The sequence below is a fragment of the Equus asinus genome, chromosome 12, assembly GCF_041296235.1.
Source record: "Equus asinus isolate D_3611 breed Donkey chromosome 12, EquAss-T2T_v2, whole genome shotgun sequence".
Lineage (NCBI taxonomy): Eukaryota > Metazoa > Chordata > Mammalia > Perissodactyla > Equidae > Equus > Equus asinus.
This window is the reverse complement of record NC_091801.1, coordinates 72,215,107-72,232,454: the sequence shown is the minus strand read 5'-3', so window position 1 is coordinate 72,232,454 and position 17,348 is coordinate 72,215,107. Positions and strand designations below refer to the sequence as shown.

Sequence of the window (17,348 nt, the reverse complement as noted above, 5' to 3'; positions counted from 1 at the left end):
CAATAGATTAGAAATAGGCTCTTTTATGTCTCCTGAAATTAGGTAAAGACTTCATGAGATGGGAGAATGGAGAGGAGAAGAGTCCTTGAAAAGGGGTCCCACACCTTGTCACCTGAGTGTCAAGTGAGGATGGGAGTGTAGGACTTATAGAACCCCCTAGAGAGTTATGGCTCTTACCATAGAGGGTTTTACTAGATAGGACCTGAGAGAGTGGCAAGTTCCTAGACACTCAGCGTGGTGTGGGAGTGGAAGAAATATTCACCATGTAGCCAGGAGCAGCCAAGAGCCAATGGATCTGAAGGGGCATTGTGAGAAGGACACGGAGGATGTAGCAGGCACTTGTGTGGACTGACAAGAGGAGACCAGATAAGAACAAGGATAGTTCAGCTGATGCCACCAAGGAGAGGGAATGACCCAGAACTGACACCTTCTCTCCCATCTCTCAAAACTTCAACACCATGTGATGCCCCTATTAAAAAGACAAAAACAAAAACACTTAGACACATCACCTGGGTAAAGGGAAGAGATCCCAAATTATACGAGATTAAGTTTCTACCACTAGAAGAATGGAGGCTTGCAGTAGATACTAAGTTCTGGTAGAGAAGAGAAAAGAAGTTGTATACTTTGTGTACGTGTTATAGACTTTTATATCCATTGCACTATTGTTTTGAATACTGTGGAATATAGTGCAAGAGAGCACATAATTTAATGCAAATTTCTATATTTTTAGGTTTCTGGTTAAAACTGGGAGGAAGAAATAGGATCATAGAATCCTCCTTCTCCAATAATGATGAAAATAAGCACAAATCAAAAAATAACAAAAAGCTAAAAATTCACCAGGAGCTACTTAATAAGAAAAAAAGAACAACAACTTTACACAACAAATTTCAAAAAGTAGCCACTAAGGAAAGGAACAGAAGATTCTGGTCAATTGAAACCTGTGTGACACACCAAACCCTCAATTTCTCAAAGATGTCTTCCAATTTGGAGAAAAGCAAATGGGAACAGTGAGTACACACAGATAGACAGCCATGGAAAAGGTCAAGAACAAATATTTGAAGTAAGAAGTCCCTACCATAGTATTCATTTATTCATCCATCCATTCATTCAACAAATAATCGAGTGCCTACTCTGTTCCAAGCACCCTCCTAGACACTTGAACACAGCAGCGAACAAAGCAGACAAAGTCCCTGCCCTACATTTTAATGGTGGTTGAAGGAAGAAGCAAATAAAACACAGTAAAACATAAAATGTTTCTGATGATGTGAAGTGCTATGAAAAAAGAATATTAGAGAAGGAGGACAGAGTATGCCCAGTAACCTGCTGCATAAAATAATGCAGTTAGGAAAGCCCTCATTGAAATCCTGACATCTAAGCCAAGACCTGAGGGATCTGAGAGGGAAGTCATGTGGCTATCTGGGAGAGAGTGTTCTAGGCAGTGGGAACCACCACTGGGAAAGTTTTGAGAAAGATGTGGGCCTGGAACATTTTAGGCCCAGCAGGGAAGCCAGTGTGGCTGCAGCCAAGCAAGCCAACAGATAGGAGAGTGGTCCAGGGGCCATCACACAGAAGGACCAGGAAGCACTGAGGACTTTGGCTTTGAGTGAGTGAGATGGGAGCCTTTAGAGGATTTGAGCAGGAGAGTGATGTGACATGACAAATAATGTTGAAGAAGTGTTATGGCAGTTTCAAAGACAATAGAATACTGGTGAGGCACAGAGGACAACAACAAAAAGAACAAGGGCATCTAGGAACCAGCTTTTTCTATTGCTTTGTGCTGAGATGGTGGAAGGAACAGGAGACATACCTAAGTGGCTGGTGGTGGGCCTCGGTATGGGATGCTTGGTGGGATCTTAGAAGAAATCCCGTGTCATGCCAACCAGCAGCTAAAGCTGAGCTCTCATCCCACACCCGGTATCTTCAGAGTCAGCAATAGTGGTCATAAAGAAACATCCATCCTGATCAATTTAACTAAATGTAACAAGACCAGACCAGCTGATCAAAGACGAAACAATAAAGGAACAATAATGTCTTTTCCACCGTGGATCTGAGCAAAGAGAAGGTCTGGGCAGAGCTCTCCACGCTAAGCATGAGAAAAAAGAGGGAAGAAATGGCATTTCAACTATGTGAGCATTCTAGAGCACAAAAGGGAAGGAAACACAATCTGCAAAAGAACAATAAAAAACTCATTGTGGAGTCATTTATACAAGACTCAAAAATAAGATGATAAAGCAATATGCTGGGATGAAAAGGCAGATTACCAGGTTAAGGAAACAATTGAGGGCCAAAGAAACATCCTTATAGATCAAATAAATAAATGTAAACCCGCGAAGAACTGACTAGGCATGACTAAAAATTCAAACAACTGCAAAAAGAAAATGCTTTAGAACATCACAGTGAATGCAAACGAAGAAGAAAAACTGAATAAATCAATTAGAGATGATGACCAACAAGGACTTCAAAGTTGGTCCACATAAAAATCACTTATTATATTTCTTGAGGAGGGCACCCAACAAATGAAGAGTGTTTCAAAGAGGTAATTTCGTAAAGTTTTATTGATATTAGAAAAATACTAAATCTGCAAATCATAAGAAATTGATATACTAGAAAAAAATGGAATTTACACCTGATCAACATTAACTATAGAAAGTGACTTCACTCAGGCAATAAAAGGGAATGAGGTGGGATCAAGCTGGCCTCAGGTTTCTCCACACTGATATTTTTCCAGAAGACATCAGAGTAATATCCATAATGCCCTGAATAAAGGAAAGTATAACTCCAGAATATTAAAAGCGAAGATATTCTCAAAAATGGAAGAATTCAAGAACGGTATGAGCCCTTTTGGAAAAATACTGGAAGACTAACCCAATCACAAGATGAATTTATTTTTTTTTTATTTTTTTTTAAGTTGTAATACCTGTATGTGTTTTTCTTCTTCTTATTCTTCCCCAAGCTCCCCAGTAGATAGTTGTATACTCTAGTTGTGGGTCCTTCTGGTTGTGCTATGTGGGACACCACCTTAGCATGGCTTGATGAGCAGTGCTAGGTCCGTGCCCAGGGTTCAAACTGGCAAAACCCTGGGCCACTGAAGCAGAGGGTGCAAACTTAACTGCTCGGCCACTGGACTGGCCCCTCACAAGATGAATTTATTAAAAACACACACACACATACACAAACACACATCCCTCTAGAGTGAAAAACTTATGGTTAAAAGAACTAGCGGTAAGGATTAAATCCATTTAAATAAGTATAAACAACAGCACAATATCGGAAATTTTGATTGCTGAACAGAATGTGTTAATCCACCATTTTAAGTTTAAAATTGTAAAAGTAACATAAATCAGGAGACGAAAGAAAGGAGATGGGAGAAAGTATTGGAATATGAATCACTTCATTTTTTATAGTAGGAGGTACATTAGTACAGCCTGAAAAATTGGAAGATGTGAGTTAAAAGAAGAAAAAAAGTCACCAACCTAGTCGATTTCGTCACGTTTTTTACTTAACCTTACTGTGGGAGAGATTTGAGGAAACATGATCACTGACAGTGGAGAAAAAAACATGATTGAAATTTCAACAATTCCTTCAGTTTCACTTCAGTTTTATTTTCCTTTGGTTACATTCAAGTGAAATTAAGTAAATGTTTTATTTTACCGAGCATCTCCAGTATGATCTCTGGCTAGCTAGCGAGCTAGCTGTTTATCTACCTAAATAGCCTTCCATCCTTCTCTCTATGCACCTATCTAGCTATCTATGCACAGGGAGATCTGGAATGGTGTCCACCAAATGTTAATGTTGGTTATTTCTGCTGGTGGAATTTGGGAATGATTTGTTGGTTTCTTCTTTGTAGAAGAATATTTTTTAAATTGTATAAAAAATGTTTTTAAAAATCATTCCATTATGAGCATTTATCACTTAATAAGAAATAATTATGCTTTAAAAAATACATTTTTACCTAAGTTTTATATAGTGATAAATTACTACTTGATGGTGTCCTGACATCAGAATTATTACTCAATAGTAATGGATATATTGAGGGCTTGCCATGTGCCAAGTGCCCTACAAAGGGCTTTAGAGACATAGTGCCATTTTCTCTAAACCTCATACCTTGATGAGCATGTTCTTATTTTACAGATGAGGAAATTAAAGCTCATGTATGCTAAGTGATGACATCACACACTTCCAAGCAGCTGAGAGGGAGCTCAAATCCCTGTTTTGAATTCCAAATCCATTCATCCATTTTGTACTGAGGCCCCTTTCTGCCCTACATATTAGATATGCTCCACTATGGCACAATTACCAGACTTCCTCTTGATGACTAATTTAGACTAAGAATTTCCTCTTTAGATGGCTAAGGAAAAGTGTATGACAATATGTCATACTGATTCTGAGTCTAATTCATAAACCATGCTAAAATAGTGCATCTATTTAGCTTTCCTTTCATCTTGTCTTTGAAGATGAAATAGTTACTGATTTTACATATACCCTGCAGATTTATTTAAAGAATAAAATATACAGAAATTGGAACTAGGGTGTTTCTTTTTCGATTCTTTCAGCTGCACATTTATGCCTCGTGTACTCTATGTGTGTGGTTATATTTCACAATTTTTTTTAAGTTTTTTAAAGAAGACTGTTAAACACCAGCATGATTTATCAGTTTGTTTCACTCAATAAATTAAATTTTGATCTGTGATAAATAGGAAAACATAGATGATTAACTGTATTTATAGAAATGTATATAGGATTGTGTATCATTTACCTGTTCTTCCGTATTAAATTGCCCCCCAAAATTAGCACCTTAAAACAACAAACATTTATTATCCCACAGAAAATGGGTCAGGAATTCAGGCACAGCTTAGCTGGATGCCTCTGGATCACTCTCTCTCACAAGCCAGAATCAGTGTGGTGAGTGGGGCAGCCATCATCATGCTCAACTAGGGAGGAGCTGCTTCTAAACTCACTATGTGGCTTTTGGCAGATCTCAGGTCTTCACTGGCTGTTGGTCAGAGTCATTAGTTACTTAACCATGTGGATTTCTCAATAGGACCACTCATAACATGGTAGTTTGCTTCTCCCAGAGGGAGGTATCTCAGAAAAAGAGAGAAAGAGAGACCCAAGATAGAAGTCGCAGTCTTTTTATAACCTAATCTCAGAAGTTACATTCACTTGCTTCTGCTTTATTCTATCGATTAGAAGTGAGACACTAAATCCAGCCCTCACTCAAGGGGAGGATATTACACAAGGGCATGAATAACTGGAGGTGGGGGCCACTGGGAGTCATGCTAGAGGCTGCTTCCTACACACTGGAACGCCATGTACCAAAATGTTAGCAGAGGTTACCTATAGTAGCAGATTGAAATCATGGGTATTTTCTTATATTGTTTTTATTGCTTGTCTGCTTTTCATGGTGCAGAGGTAGAAGTGGTTGAAAGCACAGCTCTGTATTTAAATTCTGCTTCTATCACTCACATCTAGATAAGATCTAGCCTTACTAAGCCTCAGTTTCCCCAGTGCCTACTTCTTAATGGTTGTTGTGAAAATCAGTGTGATCTGTATGTAAAGCACGTACACAGCAGAACATTTTAAGAACTTATTAAATATTAGCATTTATCATTGATAAATATATAATTTTAAATATGAGAAGAAGATGAGTACAAGTTATAATAATACAAAAAAGTATTATCCTGTTTATGTTTACACTTATATTTTCATTAGCAGAGGGGGGGATATGAACACTTAAAACACAGGAATAATGAAACCAAATAATATAAGCAAATGCTATATTGTGTAGATTAGACCACAAATGAAGACATTAGAAATAAGGACAAAATGAATGATGAGGCAATTGTGGAAAGGGGTGCACTTCAGAGGAGGCAGGACAGGCTGAAGGGTAGGATTAAAGGGTTAAAAATTCTGTTCAGTTTGTCATTTACTGAGTGCCTCCTCCATACCAGCCACTGAGGATACAGTGTTGAATAAGACAGAATGTTTGCCTTCAGAAAACTCACAGTCTATAATGCAGGGACATCAATTAAAGAGATCCTTTCATAATATTTGGTGACTTCAGAGATGGAAGTAACCATTTACTTAACAGCTATTTATTGAACACCTACTTTGTGCAGGCATTACAGGGGATGCTGGAAGCCATTGCCCTCAAAGAACTCAATGCATAATGCAGGAGATGAACAATGAAACAGACATTATAACAAATGTTAAGATGAGCAGAGAGTCTTTTTTAAAAGCGACTACCTGAGATGGAGAGCAGGGGAGAAGTTTAGGGAATCAAGGAAGATTTTCTGAAGAAGGTCATATCTAAGCTGAGACCATGTTAGCCTAGCCAAGGGTTAGAAGAAGGGAGTTCTAGTTGAAGGAACATCCTAAGCACAGGGTACTAACGGCCCAGAGAAAAATGACACAACTGGGAGACAACAGGCTGGAGGATATAGACAGGTTAATCAAGGGCAGGTTATGGAGCATTCAAAATTGCAGATAACAGAAAATAGGATGCATGTTTAAAATCTGCAGAGAGCACCTAGGGAGGAGATCTTGACATCAGAAGTTGAGTTCATCTGGAGTCACCCTCCCAGGATGACTTTCTTAAATGCTGATGATATGTGGGCTAGAAGTCGATTGTAGCTCATTCTAAGCTCTGAAGAACCATGTGATGTTTGCAGAAACAATTAGTTTTATGCATCATAGATAGATTGTCGGAGAGGGTGAGAGAGAAGAGGGAGCTCTCAAAACAAATAAAAACACACCAGGACTCAATTGGGTTCTTTGTAGAAGGCATATTCACTGGGGGAGGTACAAGCAAAAGCAGAGTAGAGCCAGAAACAGGATGGGAGAAGTTCCTAGTCCCCACCACAATGGGACAACCATCTGATTTTATTATTCCAGAGCAGGGTGACTTTGGGCTAATCCTTTAATCTTTTTGACCCAAGTTTCACATCTGTAAAATAAGGATAATAACCTCTATTTCACAGGACTGCTGCAAGGATAAAATGAGATTATCTCTATGAAAAAACAAAATACTATCCAAACGTAGGCTAATTTTACCATTATTGTTAGACAGGGAATAGAGTGTAGTTGTTAATGCTTGGACTCTGGAGGCCAAGCTTGGATTCAAATCCCAGTCTTCCAATTATTAGCTGTACAATCTTAGGCAAGTTACTCAACTTTTCTGGGTTTCCAATTCCTAGTCTATAAAATGGAGAAAATAATTGCAGCTTCTTCATAGGGGTTTTATGATGCATAAATGAGTAATGCATGCAAGATGCTAAAACATTGCAGGCATATAATAACCTCTCAATAAATATCAGCTATTAGGAGGAGGAGTAGACGTAATAGGAGCACCAGTAGTATCAGTAGGAGCAGCAGTATTTCTGGACTCTATGACCTTGATTTTTCTAAAATGCAGATAGGCTAGAAAAATTACATATTAATGCAAATAAGATTTAATTAGAATCCCCAAGTAAATTCAAGTATTTTGTGTTTTTCAAATCCAATAGCAAGGTTGTGGCATTAGTCCCAGATTAAAAAGGAGGAAACAGACCCATGAAGAAGTTATATGAATTTCTTATGATCACACACCCAGAAAAAGCTATGCGAGGAGTTGGCCTCAAGTTTCCTGATGCTAATTTCAGTGCTCTTTCTGATAAGCTGAGCTGGATATGGCACGCTTGAAAAAGAATATTTTTGAGGCATCTCACCAGGAATCTCCTTTAGATTGAGCTAAATCAAACTGTATGATATAAGTGAGTCTTGCTGTTCTTTTAAAAAGCTTTTATCTTCTCTAGTATTGTCTTCCAGCTTCCTTCTCCAAGAAGAAACTTTCAATTAACCATTAGCCTATGTTGCAAACATTTGTTCTTAAATGCACTCATTCATTCTTGTAGGTGATTAAGGATGATGGGTATATAAATATACAAGTACATAAACGACAAGCCAAACCATGTGCATATGGTAATTTAATTTTGAGATGAGTACCATGTTTATGCACTTCTATCAGGCCGCCTACTTTTGATGAATGCGCAATTTCTTACCCATCCTTTTTATCACTGCCAATAGTTAAGCAAATATCCTAAATGCAGTACTAGAGAAAACCATCTATGCTGTCCAGATAACTTGCAGCTGGGAAAAATAAGCAATGGGTCCTTTCTAGAATATGTCTGGTAGATTGATGCCCCCTGCTTCATTGATGCTGCATGTTTAGCAGATGTCCTGTGATTTGGACTGTGCCTCTGAGTGAAGTAACATTGATCCTAGATGGGAGTTTAAGATTTAAGATAAAGTTCAGTCATTTGACGGAAAATTGCCAAGAATATTTCAGAAACTATCACAGGTGATAGAATTTAGAGTTACGTAAAAAGAGAGAAGGGGCATCAGATCTACCTAAGTGAGATTAACCACGGATAAACAAAGAGAAAGGGCATTGCAAAAAGTAGGAACTGGATGAAAAATAGGATGGCTCTCTTCCGGGACCTGCAGGAAGTTCGGTATTACCGAAGACAAAATAGTAGAGAAGAGATACATGTGGGCAAAGGCCAAGCTGTGGAGGATCTTGCATGCCACACAGAGGCACATGGACTTTATCCTGAGGCCATGGGAAGATTTTAAGCAAGGAGTGGCCTGGCCAGGTGTGCATTTTAGGTAAGTCACACCAGTGAAAATGTGGAGAAGAATTGGAAGAAAGATGTCTTATTTCAACAGCAGGCTGGTAATCCCAGCATGTTTTGCTCTTCATTCACCATTGAGTGTCCCAAATGTCACTCTCCTCCTTCCACAGCAAGGAGGCTTGGAGAGTGATTCCAGGAAGCTAAGAACATTCAGGGTTGTCCAAATCAAAACGTAAAATCATCCCTAACCATGACAAAAATTGAAATGTAAATACATTTCATAGGGCTCAATGCTGAGGGATGGGAGCCCTTCAGATATGATGTAAAACCAGAATTGAGATTCTGGGTGCTCATACATCTCCTATAGCTTTTTTGCACCCCTCAGGGTGTTGGCTAGAGCTGAGCTATTTTACAACTGTGGGTTTTGCAAACCTGAGCTCATGAGTTCCTTTCCTCAAGATGTCCTCTCCTCATACGTCAAACTGCAACCTCACCCTCCTACGAAACCCTGGGGTCTCAGGGTTTGAAGTAAAACCAAAAGGTCCAAAGAACCAAAAGAGATCTCTCTACCAAATGATACCCTCTTCGTTTACCACGTGTCTGCTTCGCAGATGTTGGATTGCCTCAGATTCTGGGTGTTTTGCTGAAAGAACACTGGCCTTGGAGCTCTGGCACTTGTTTTCATTTCTGGCTCTGCATCTGACCTGTCAATCCATTTGACACTTTGAGCCTCAACTTTCCCATCTGCAAAATAGGAAGTTAACCAGATGATGCCTGAGGGAGCTTTGAGCTCTCTAATATTCCACGACTAGAGAAGATCCTGTTACTCATTATTGTCTTGGATACTAAAGAGAGATGAAATGAAACAAGCCGCAATCCCCACCATCATGATTAGCCATGGTACTGATAATAGGCATCATCAAATGATGACGTAGGCAAATGTTTAGTAACACGGAAAACTCTTTAGCTCTCCTGTCAAATGAAAAAAGAGGTTACAGAGAAGTACAGTATGATCTCATTTTTGTGAAATAAATATAGACATAGAAAGAATACCAGGACAGTCTTGTGAAATTTTCTTTTTTCGTTGTTATTTTTATTTTCTAATTTTTTTACAGAGAAGTTACTTTTTTTACAGTAATAAAATAAATTTTATAAAATAATCAGTTGTACTCTGGAGCATCATGGACCTATTGACCATTCTTATGGGGAATTAATGAAAACTTTGCAGATGATAGGCTAGTTAATCTAGAATGTGATGGTCAAATAGGAGCAACTTATTTCTCAACAACTCTTCCATCCACCCATTGCCCCTTTCTTTTTTCATGAATCCATCCTATGGTTTCTCATGAGTAAGCACTGACTTCCCCCACTAAAGCATATGCTACTTGAAGACAAAAGCAATTCTCCTGATTTCTTTGTATCATCTCTAAAAATAGCAAGCATTTGCCCCTTGGAAAGTACAGAGTAAATAAACTTGAGCCTATGATGGGGAGTTTGTCAAAGATAGGGGTGTTAATTAATACCTAACTCTGTGGATGCTTGTGCAAAAATCCTCTATCTCTAGTTTCTCAGTGATTGGTGCACCAGTATCCCAAATCTAAGGTCACAAGTTCACTTCCTGCATCTGTCAGCTTCATGGTTTTCTTCTGTGGCTTGAATAAATATCTTAACAAAGAATGGCAGTCATTGCACTGGGGAAGCTGAGTAAAGGCAGAGGAATAAGCTAGCAAAGCACAAGAGAGGTAAGATGTGGATGGATGGTCCTATCCTCGGCAGAAGCAGGGAGTCATTGGTGAGGGCAGAGTGATGGCAGGAATGGAGGGAGAAAAAGGAAAGGAGAAATCCCACTTGTTGGACCTAAAACAAGGTGAAATCCATCTTGGGAAAAGCACCGTTGTCAGCTACACTGCATCTCTTTAAATACCATCTATGTGCATGCCAACAATGCCCAAATTTATGTCTCCAGCTCAGACCCAGCTTCCAAATTCCAGCCTAGTATATTCAACTCCGTATTTAAGTTGTCTACTTGGATACCTAACCATCCTCTCAAACTCAGCATGTCCTAAACTGAATTCCTGATCTTTCCTCCCTAAATCTAGGCTACCTGCAGCTTCCTCATCTCAGTGGATGGTAATCTCATCCTTCTGGTTGTATAGCCTAAAACCTAGAAATAGAAATGATCTGTGCTGTCTCTCTTTCTCTCATATCCCACATCCAATTTGTCAGGAAATACTCTTGGCTCTATCTTTAGGAAATATCAGAATCTTATCATTCCTCACCAACCTCACCACTACCACTCTGGTCCAAGCCATAATTGCCTTTCTCTTGCGTTACTGCAATAAACTCCTGACTTTCTCCCTCCTTCCTTAACCCTCTATAGTCTATTCCAAGCACAGAGGCCAAAGTGATCCTCTTAAGACATACATTATTTTGTGCAACCTCCCTGCTCAAAATATTGCACTGGGTCCCCATTTCATTCAAAATAAAAGTCAAGGTTTTTTGTATACAATGGTCTATAAGACCAGTGTGACCTGGCCCCCATTACTTCTCTTGCCTCATCTCGCTCACTCAGTTTTTGCCACGTGACCCTCTTTACCAGTCCTCCTACACAATTATCCACTGCTTATTATTCATGGTTTTTCGTATACATTTTATCTAACTGTTGAATAATAAGAACGGCTAATATTTGAAATCTTATATTTGCATAACAGTTAACAAATTACTTCCGCATGTAATATTTCATTTAATCCTCACAATAGCGTTGTGAACTAAGTATTACTTTTCCCATTTTACAGATAATAAATCTGAGCTCAGAGAGTTTAAGTGACTTGTTGAGGGTCACATGGTTAGCAATTGGTGTGCTTGTACTCAAATATAGGTCTGTTTGACCCTAATGGGAGAAAAGAAGACTTAATGTTGATTGATTCCTACTAGATTAAGATCCTTTACTTAATAATTTCATTTAATTCCCCTTAATCTATCCTCATCTCTCCTTCCATTGTGTCTTACTCCATTATGCAAGGTGTCTTTACATAGTAGATGATCATAAAATGGTGGCAAGCATCTTCATCATCATCATCACTACAAATTCTATCTTTTGAGTCTTTGCTTCAGTTATCATGGGTCACGTTCATTTCTTCATTCATGCACTAAGGAAAGAGACTTGTGGGCAGCAAGCTGGATAGTTAAATTCAGTGGACAGTAATTGTCTGTGTTTCTTTTTCTTCTTTCTAAAAACCGTTACCTAATTATTCTTACTGTATGCTCTATGGTTTGTTGAGTTCCTACCTAACTCCCTTCCAACCAGCAGTATGGTTATTCAACTTGCCAATTTTGTAATTCCAAGTGGTCTCTCAATTCTCTGTTGTAAATGTCAATATGGTCTAACTCATCATAATTTCCTAAATTATTCACCTATATACTTGGGTAAAATTCTTTTTCTTCCTTTTCAGAAAGTGTTCAGAGCTTGGTCATTTATCTAGTCAACAAATATTTGTTTAGCCCCTGACATGGGCCATTCCTTGATTTAGGAATTAGGAATAGACAGAGATAGGACACTTGGTCCTGTGGTGGTACAATAAAGGAGAAGATAAGAATCAAGGTAGTTTCAGTCTATTCCTAGGATACAATTCTGAGCTAGAAGATACCTACAGATCAATCTATCTCCATTTTACAGATATTAAAACTCAGTCCCAGATTTTATAAGACAGTTTTCAGTTTTTATATCAATTATTTTTATCCCAACAGGTTTTAAGTTTTAAAAACTTGTATATCCATTTAAAAAATATTATTTTTAAGTGATTTTAATGTTTCATAGTTTTGTTCATTGATGATGCCAATTACGGCTTTTAGTTAGCATGAGGTTGTGTTGCTAGACTAAACTGATTCCATTCCAGAAAAATTAGAAAAACTTGACATTTTGCTGAGCTTATGCATTACTAAGAAGACTAAACATATTTTTTTCCATTGTAATCTCCCCAACTCCTGAGGATTCAAGCAGTATAGTTTAGGAAAACTTGCTAAGATGGGCGAACAATAATGCCAACATCAAGGCCAGAGCCCTGAGTCTTGTATTCTACTCGCATCTCTTCATATATCATCCATTCAACAACTATTCCTTGAGCCCCAGCTGTGCTCTGGACGCTCTTATATGCACTAAGATACAAAGAGCTGCAGAAGCTCTCAGAGAAGAAGGGAGTTGACAAGTGTGGGCTTGTGAGCAGCAAACCATTCAAAGCAATTAGACCAAGTGGAAGAATAGTGAGCAGAGGGCTGGAGGAGGTAGGAAGGGATCTGATTTTAAAAGAATTTATATAGCAGAGCTGGCCTGGTGGCACAGCACTTAAGTTCGCAAGTTCCACTTGGGCAGCCAGGGGTTTACCCTTTTCGATCCCGGGTGTGGACATGTCACTGCTTGGCAGGTGGTAGGCATCCCATGCATAAAGTAGAGGAAGATGGGCATGGATGTTAGCTCAGGGCTAATCTTCCCCCCCCCCAAAAAAAAAAAATTTATATAGCATCCTAAGGAGTTCGAACTTTCTTTCCTAATCAGTCAGAGGCCATTGAGGGTTCTGAATTAGGAAAATAGCATGATCACTTTATGTTTCCCAAAGGCAGCAATGTGGAAAGCGTAGTAGCATGAGAGAAGAGATCCAAGCAAGGAGACCAAATCAGAGACTATCACAGTAATCTAAGGATTAATATATGAAGGCCAAAACAGTAGGAAGGGAGGAGTGAAAGGGAACAGATGAGAGAAATATTTAGTATATTTGGTAGGACTAGAGAAGCAGGAAAGAGGAGTTATAAATTGCTGTATGTGTCCTAACAGTCAATCCCTGCCTCCTTTTTGAGATCGACATGTGCCATGTTCCATGCAATCCTCTCCAAGTTGGTCTCAGATTATTAGACAAGAGGTAGACACCTGCCCCTAAATGGGCCAGGTTTTATTTCCTGCAAATTTTACAGTAAGACATTGAGACTTAATTTTTTATTCACTGAAAAGACCTGGAGATTAAGCTTGGCACCATAGAGACTCAAGGACTAAAGGCCATATTGGGCCATGAATAAGCAGTTGAATGTAGTATCTTGTATGGAGAATGGAGACAACTCATAAAAGGAGAAAAAAAATGAAAGACCATATCATCCCAGAGATGGGGCAAGGAAGGGAGAAATAGGGGAAAAGGAGACAGGGAGAGAGACAGAGACCTCGGTAATCGATCACAGTTTCTTAATTACAAGAAAACAAACAGGGTATCATTCTTCTAGAGAAGCAACAGAATGTTGTATTGCACTTTAGAGTTGTTCCAGGATACAGAAGAAGAGAACCTGGTAAAGCAGACCTTAGGAAGCATTGTGACCTTACTGCCATGAGACCAAATACGGTACAAAGAAGGTGTGAGTACAAAGAAAGCATACAAAGAAGCACATAAGTGCTTGAGAAATGTTACAAATCAAAGTGTTTTCCTGTTTTTTTATGAAAGGAAGCCTTAACAGGAACAACTGGGTAACCACAGTCATTATATTTACACATTCATTTAGCAGTAGTAAATTACAATGCCATATTTTGGGGTTTGGGGGTTTTCTAAAGAATGCTTGTGGTGAAGGAGTAACAACAAGCCTCAGTGAAGAAAAATAGAAATGCATATGTACTGGCCATTACTCCAGGTGGACACACAGATACAGAAATTGGTAAGATAGTGCCCACCATGGCGAAGCTCACACGCCAGAAGATGTGACGGTATAATGCTAAGTGTTACAGTGTAAGTTTGAACAGGAAACCCTAAGAATCAAGGTAGAGATACTTACATAAGCCAAGGAGAGATGGAGAAGTATTTTCCGAGGAGGAGGCATTTGAGTATTACAGGATAAGCAGAAGTTCACTGGAAAACTAAAGATGGAGGAGTATGCCTTGATGGAATTATCACACATTTCCTCCCAACAGTAATTCATACAAGTAGCACTGATTCTAACAACAAAATCATAAGCCTCTTGAAATTAGGATGTATTTTTTTAATTAATGGGGTGATATTTTCCTCTTTGATTCCTGACCAGTTTTAACATATCTGGCGTATGCCTTCAGGCGGTAAACCCCGTGGGAGTTCTAGCATCCAAAGGATTTGCCCACAAGTCGCACTTCTGACATTTCCTAGTTGTGTGACCTTGAGCAAGTTGTTTCATATCTCTGTGCTTCAACGTTCTAAAACAGGGGTGACTACCTACTTGAGTGCACAGTTTTAGAATTCTACAATATAAAGCACACAAAGTATATAATGTATTTCCGGTAATACAGAAAATATTTGAATCAAGTTAACTTAGAAAAAGCTTATGCTTTATGTTCCATTATCCAGTGAAATCAGCTCAAAGTTGTAAATATGTTGACAAATGTGATTCATTTATTTACTACCTCCGTTTAAAAATATTACTGGAAGTTGAGGAAAAATTTCACCTACTACGTCCACTGAAACAAAATACATACCCCTCACACCTCTCCAAAGCTCGCTTCCAATTTTTATCCCCCATACCTGCAATTTAACACAGCTCAAATTCTAGCATATATTTAATTATATGTTCTGCTTCTTTCCAACTAACGTTATTTACAGACATTGTCTCTTTTGTTATGTCTTTCCTTTTAATTATTGCTCAAAATTCTTCAATACTGACAGGTCATAGTTTATTCAACTTGCTCCCTATCCTTAGATATTTGAATTATTTACAGTCTTACACTGTCAAAAACAATATTGTATTGCCTTCACGTATTCCATAAGCATTTATTCAGCATCTACTAAGTGCAAGACATGATTATGCCATATGGGGTTAGGAAGATGATCCCAGCAGAAATTATGCCTACAAGAAGTTTTCAGCCTAGTAGAATATAGCAAAATCATTAGGTAGACAAATACATGCGATAAGAGGAATTGCATGGGTGCTATAAGAGATGTTCAGTTACCCTTCTAGAACAAGTGATTCTATTTGGCTATAATTCAGGATTAGTGAAGCAAAATACAGGGAGATTAACTGGAATCATTAGGGCAGACCACATAAAGTCTTGAACTCTGAATTAGAGATCCTGGACTACTTTCTATGATTGATGGGTTACACCCATTGAGGCATCATGGAATAATGGTTAAAAGAGCATAGATCCAACAATAAACGGTTTGTTAAATAAATCTCAATATGTACGAATAATAGAATAGAGTGAAGCCATTAAAATCAGTGGTAGAAGAGTAATTAAGGACATGGAAATGATTTATAATATTATCTACATAGAAAAGTCAGACTATAAAGCAATGTATCCAATATAATCCCAATTTTGTATCAGAAACAAAATGTAGAAAAAAGCTGGAAAGATTTGCTTGGTAATTTCTTTGCAGTTATTTCAGAGTACAGGGGTTATGAGTGATTTCATTTTCTTCTTTGTGCTTTGCTTTCATTTTTCCATTTGTAAACTGAGTGCTTAATACATCCCTAGTTGTTCAGCATTTGGATTGTTTCCAATTTCCATGATTGGAAGTAATGGTTTGATGAACATCCTCGTACATAAGTATCAGTATGAGTCTCTGTTAATTCACGTAAGTGGAATTTGGGAATCAAGAGGTATGCCCACAGGATATATGTTACTTTGGTATTTAAATTCTTAACTTAAAAAAAAACATGGACTGTGGACCCAGACTACCTATATTTGAATGTGAACTCCACCACTTCCTAGAATATAACCTCAAGCAAGTTACATTATTTTCTGTGCCTCGTTTCACTCTTTTTAAAATGAGGATATTAACTGTATCTTCCTCATGGGGTTGTTGTGAAGATTAGCTGCATTAATTCCTGTCAGGGCTCACAACGGTGCCCGGCACATGGCGAGTGCTTAATAAAAGTTAGAAATCATGAATTTTTATTGTTGATAATACAATAAAAAGTTTTCTCATTTTGTTTTTCCCTAGTGCACTTTTTTTGTCAGTTAATATTTTCTATTAGGACAGCATCTCATACCCTCCAATTAATCCTTTAGTCTCACCATTTTTTCCTCTTGCCACTTTAGCAAACTCTCTTTAAAGATGATTCCCAGGTCACAAGATAGGAACCATTTCTTTTGACTCTTGATATGAAAATTTATTTTAATATTCTTTAAACTATCCAAACGCTAGTCGGAACATATTTTGGCATGGGAAGTTAGTTAGGATGTAGTTCTGCAGTGTCAAAATCAATTTTGAAAGAACACTGGGATCCCTGAAGGATTTCAAACTTCACTTTTCAAGGGACTATTACAGCTCCAATAAGTATTTGTTCCCAACATTTTCCTCTGGGGCCTCACTGAGATATCAGATGAAAGTGGGAAAAGGGGTCTTTTTTATAAAGTAGAAGGCACTCCTGCCAGAAGCAATTACTTATCACGAAGAAAGCATCCTTTAAATTTCGGGGGTTTGTAGAACATAATCCTATCACATAAAATATTCTGTTAAAGCTTTGCTTGCAAGATGAGGTTCCTTTAGAATTTAGAAGTATTCTGTATGCTAGCAAAAGAAGTCCTTTGCAGAATCCTTTGTGCTTCCTCCCCACTGACAGAAAAACACATGTGACTCACAGGAAGGGACTAAGGACTGGAAATAAGATACCTGCTTTTTAGACTTGCTCTGCTACTAATTACCTGGGTGACCTTGGACTGATAGTTACAATGTAACTTCTCTGAACTCCAGTGTTCTTTCTGTAGAAATGAGGCATAGAATCAGCTGATGTCCAAGG

The 17,348-nt window shown here is 38.3% G+C and overlaps 1 long non-coding RNA gene across 7 annotated transcripts in view; it reads right to left on the bottom strand.

The window, feature by feature from the left end:
• Nucleotides 1-17,348, bottom strand: part of LOC106824820 (uncharacterized) — a 454,906-nt gene that overhangs the window by 77,519 nt on the left and 360,039 nt on the right. The window lies entirely within an intron of this gene.